General features: G+C 41.1%; 1 long non-coding RNA gene across 1 annotated transcript; it reads right to left on the bottom strand.

Annotated features, from left to right (window-relative positions):
* Positions 1-1,169: 1,169 nt before the first annotated feature.
* Positions 1,170-3,227, bottom strand: LOC311114797. Its single transcript, XR_014611152.1, has 3 exons — positions 3,184-3,227; positions 2,631-2,715; positions 1,170-1,263 (listed from the first exon to the last, which is right to left on the bottom strand). It is a non-coding gene; the product is annotated as an uncharacterized lncRNA (long non-coding RNA).
* Between the last annotated feature and the right edge of the window lie 1,050 nt (positions 3,228-4,277).

Genomic DNA, 4,277 nt, shown 5'->3' with positions numbered 1-4,277 from the left:
AGAGAGAGAGAGGAGAGAGAGAGAGAGAGAGAGAGAGAGGAGAGAGAAGAGAGAGAGAGAGAGAGAGAGAGAGAGGAGAGGAGAGAGGAGAGAGAGGAGGAGCGAGAGAACTTTTCACCATCTCACTTTGACCACCAGATGACAGAAATACAAACAACAGAGTTATCAGCTGAACATAACAGTATGCCAGTGGAAGGGAGGACAGTAGCAGGTGACCCAACTGGGGTTGGTGACTACTATGATTTCCTATTGTAGCCAAATCAATTGCAGAAATTCTGTTACTGATTTGGTAACAGAATTTACTTTTAATCTTAATAATTCATACACAAAATCTATATCAGTAAAAACACTATAACTAATTGATAGGTATACCTTTACTTGTTACTTCTGTGAATTTTCATTATCCTCCCTCTTCACGAGGGAGAGAAATTAGAAAATATCTTAAAGATATTAGGGTTTTTGGTAACGGAATTTCAAGGCACAAGGCAATGTTTCTTAAAGTTACAGAAGGGGCAATGTTTCTTAAAGTTACAGAAGGGGCAATGTTTCTTAAAGTTACAGAAGGGGCAATGTTTCTTAAAGTTACAGAAGGGGCAATGTTTCTTAAAGTTACAGAAGGGGCAATGTTTCTTAAAGTTACAGAAGGCAGAAAAAAATGATACAACACTAAATATAAGTGTTGATATTAGTTGTCACGGGTCTTCAGCATTATTGTGTTCTGATGTATTTCTAATACTTGTTAATACTTTTTCTGGTAGATGTGTTCTAAGATCCATTTTCCATCTGTTTGACAAGAAATCAAAGCCTTTGATTATTCCTCATTTTTAGGATGGAAAATTGTTGAAAAATTTATATAAAAATATAGACTCTTAGCACCCAATTTGACACGCTCCTATGAATTTCACATGTTGGTGCTCATGGGTCCTTTTACATGGAATTGACCTTAAGCCTTAGTAACTATTAGCCTACACAATACACAACCCAAGAGCTACAATTAGCTTCACAAAAAGGTGATTCTGTGTAGATGCGTAGCAAATTATAAACTCGATGCAAGTGCTCAGGATCGCCATTTTGAGTAGCTAACTGAGAATCAACCGAGTTGGTTAATGGTATATATTAGGCATTAGATTTGATTTTTGACATTAAAATCATTAGTTGATTCACCAGAGAGCGGAGAGGTATGTCTGGGTTTAGCCCCGCTTCTTTCTTGGCTCTCTGGACCATGTTGTTGATTTCCTCGATACACTTGTCAACACCCACCAACTGAAAGACAACACATACAGTCATCACTCACCAACTGAAAGACAACATATAGTCATCACTCACCAACTGAAAGACAACACAACACATGCAGTCATCACTCACCAACTGAAAGACAACACATACAGTCATCACTCACCAACTGAAAGACAACACATACAGTCATCACTCACCAACTGAAAGACAACACATACAGTCATCACTCACCAACTGAAAGACAACATATAGTCATCACTCACCAACTGAAAGACAACACAACACATACAGTCATCACTCACCAACTGAAAGACAACACAACACATATAGTCATCACTCACCAACTGAAAGACAACACAACACATATAGTCATCACCCACCAACTGAAAGACAACACAACACATGCAGTCATCACTCACCAACTGAAAGACAACACAACACATGCAGTTATCACTCACCAACTGAAAGACAACACAACACATATAGTCATCACCCACCAACTGAAAGACAACACAACACATGCAGTCATCACTCACCAACTGAAAGACAACACAACACATGCAGTCATCACTCACCAACTGAAAGACAACACAACACATGCAGTCATCACTCACCAACTGAAAGACAACACAACACATATAGTCATCACTCACCAACTGAAAGACAACACAACACATGCAGTCATCACTCACCAACTGAAAGACAACAACACATGCAGTCATCACTCACCAACTGAAAGACAACACAACACATGCAGTCATCACTCACCAACTGAAAGACAACACAACACATGCAGTCATCACTCACCAACTGAAAGACAACACAACACATGCAGTCATCACTCACCAACTGAAAGACAACACAACACATACAGTCATCACTCACGAAACGTTTCAGGAGAAGTGGATAGTGTTCAAGACCCACTCATGACTTTAATAGAAGCTTAACTTCCTCTTTCTTCACACTTCTATGCACATATCTAAGACCAGCTTACCCTCTCTAAATCCTGACCTTAACCATTAAGAGGGTAAAACACAAAGCTGACTTCAGACCAGCACTTACAAGTGGTTGAAGTAGACTGAAATAGATGCCGATTATGTTTTTTATTTAGATGCTGGATAATATTTCTAAGCCAATAATCTACAAGAGGGTTGCAGGAACTCAAGTAGTAGAACATTTGAGGTGCCGGAACTCATTTCCTGTGTGTTCCTGCGCAAGTCAAACATTCCATCCTACTCTCTTTCATCAAAACAGTGTACTAGCAGTTCTGTGGTCTCATCCAGTGGTTGGTTGAGGGGTCTTCGGCTGATCTGAGGTCAGCTTTACTTTAACCTCCTAACAGTTAACATCAGGATGGGGAATATGGTAAACTGATCCTAGATCTGTCATCTCACCCAGTGGTTGGTTGATGGGCCGTCGGTCTCTGAAAGGATCTTCCCATTCTCAGAGACCAACACCGCCTTAGAGTGGGTCCCACCACTGTTACAATAGAGAGGACACACACACGCACGCACGCACGCGCGCGCACACACGCACGCACACACACACGCACACACACACACACACACACACGCACACACGCACACACACACATACACACACATACACACACATACACACAAATCAAATTAATTGCAAGCTTTTCCTTAAAAATATTGATAAGAGAGAAGACAAAACCTCTCACTAATTTGATGACTTTCCGTCTTGCAAAATTGTCACGAAAGCATGGTTTATTTTAGCTGACTAAACTCCACTCCCTGGTGAAGGAAGTTTTCCGATTAATCGTTGGTGTAGAGTTTAGTCAGACTGGTTTATTTTCTATGTGGCAATCAAACAACAGCACAGCCTTTTGCCCTAATCAGTTCTGCACTGCATCTGTTTGATAACACGTTTCCATTCAAATTATTACAGTATAAAAACGATAAAAACGCTTTATTAGAGACTCACCCTTCAACACCACCGAACACATCAGCCATTTCCTCTCTATTTTCCCTGTTTCGATCATGTGACACGTCACTACAGTTTCCAAGCCAATCAGATCACTCCACTGATGAGGATGACGCTATACCGTTTAGACTTCGACATTTTTTTATTATAACTTTGATATAATCTGTTTCATCGTGGGAGGATTTTATGACGTCCACACCTTGTAAATAATTACATTCAACGCCCAGCTTCACTCAGGAGCTATTCTAGTATCCCGTGTAGCTCAGTTGGTAGAGCATGGCGCTTGCAACGCCAGGGTTGTGGGTTCGTATTCCCACGGGGGGCCAGTATGAAAAATGTATGCACTCACTAACTGTAAGTCGCTCTGGATAAGAGCGTCTGCTAAATGACTAAAATGTAAATGTACTCTGGGGATCAGTGTCGCAGTATTGCAAAGTAACCAGCAGGCGGCGGAATTACACAAGGCTCTGATGGCAAAACTTCAATTACAAGGATCGAGAGAGATACTACCATGCCAATAAAGCACGGGAGGGGACAAAGGGTATTTAGGGGTTAGGTTTAGGGTTAGGTTTTGGGAAAATAGGATTTTTAATGGAAATCAATTGGAGGTTCCCACAAGAATAGTACAAAATATGCTATGTGTGTGTGAGAGAGAGCGAGAGAGAGAGAGTTATATTTGTAAGTCGCTCTGGATAAGAGCGTCTGCTAAATGACTAAAATGTAAATGTGATTATTCTGAAGAAGGCCGAAACCTCAATCTTTTAAACTTGTCTAATAAAACTACGAATTTTTAATGGTGAGCGAGCGTTGCGCCTTTTCCTGTCCAATGATGTCTACACATTTTTAGGTTGCACCTCAACTCACGTTGGTTGAGCACCTTCTACTTCTTTCCGAAATAATGAATTAACAAATATAAATAAGTCAAAGGTATATGTGTGTGTGTGTGTGTGGCCCTGCAAGCCAGCTGTTGAACAATGCTGCTCTGCTGTTGTCCTCAGACTGTCAGACCGAGTGCAAAACGAGGAGGTGGGAGGAGGAGAGGAAGAGAGAGAGAGAGAGAGGAGGGGAACACAGAGAGGAGAGAGCGGGGCAGC

Source organism: Coregonus lavaretus (genome assembly GCF_964263955.1).
Source record: "Coregonus lavaretus genome assembly, contig: HAP1_SCAFFOLD_741, whole genome shotgun sequence".
In the NCBI taxonomy this organism is placed as follows: domain Eukaryota; kingdom Metazoa; phylum Chordata; class Actinopteri; order Salmoniformes; family Salmonidae; genus Coregonus; species Coregonus lavaretus.
The sequence above is the reverse complement of the archived record's forward strand: the minus strand, read 5'-3'. Positions and strand labels throughout refer to the sequence as shown.